This window comes from Heptranchias perlo, chromosome 14 (assembly GCF_035084215.1).
Source record: "Heptranchias perlo isolate sHepPer1 chromosome 14, sHepPer1.hap1, whole genome shotgun sequence".
Taxonomy (NCBI): Eukaryota; Metazoa; Chordata; class Chondrichthyes; order Hexanchiformes; family Hexanchidae; genus Heptranchias; species Heptranchias perlo.
The window spans coordinates 6,459,791-6,460,764 of record NC_090338.1 but is presented as its reverse complement, the minus strand read 5'-3'; positions in this window follow the sequence as shown (position 1 = coordinate 6,460,764).

The following is a 974-nucleotide window of genomic DNA, read 5'->3' as shown; positions in this document are numbered from 1 at the left end:
AGCTGAGAGGCTGCTTTTTAGAAGCGTCTTTTAAATTCTTTCCAGTGACAGTTTTGTTTTTTTTTTACCTTTAGTAATTTGCAAACTTAGTTTTATTTCCCTAACACCTGCTTTACTCATCTGGGGAGACCAGAGAGTGGTGTAAGTCAGCCCTCTCTGTGCCCCTTCTCTCTGGTCAGACGGGGTCGGCCATGATGCCCTCTGCTAGCCCGGAATGGCCACCCGGGCGACACTGCTGGGGTCCCCGGATCTGTGCCCACCCCCCCCCCCCCCAGCGAGGGTTAAAGAAAATGTGGGTGGGTGGGCGCGCTGGGGTGGGGGGAGGGAGGGAAAGAGAGGTGCTGTTTGAGTGAGATCTATAAATAAAGAAGCCGCTGTCATTTGTGCATCGTGCTGCCAGCTTTAAGCGTGAATTAAAAGTTGGGGGTTAATGACCGACCGGTTCTGCCTGGTGTATTGGAACAGTCGACTTTGTTTATTGTTAAAGTGGGAGCAGTTTTGAGGGGTTTTTCAGGATTAACTGAGGGCATTCACCCACTTGTGTCCAGACTCTCTACATAAGGGATGACGAGTCTAATCACGCCTATAAAAGAGGGTGTCAAAATCCAGAGAGGTAAACATAAGGGCTGTAATTGTTGGTGCTCGTGTTGTATGTTGGGGTTCGGTAGCCTACCGCCAGGGCGAGTGTTTTCGTTGTGATCCATCCCGCCATCTCTGCACAAAGTCTCTTGGGGAGTGAAAGTGCCCGGTGTCTGATTCCTGGGGCCTCTCGGGAGTCAGCAGAATGTGCGCACAGCACCGGGGGTCTGCGGTGAACGGGCACGGAGACAGAGAGAGAGAGAGACACTGGTACACTGTGACCGCAACGAGACCCCACCCTGAGAGACAGCAGTACTGCCCAGGCAGCTTTCAGCATTTGCTGCTACAACGAATCACTCGCCCTACCTCCCCGCTACCTGTAATTTGTTTTGAGT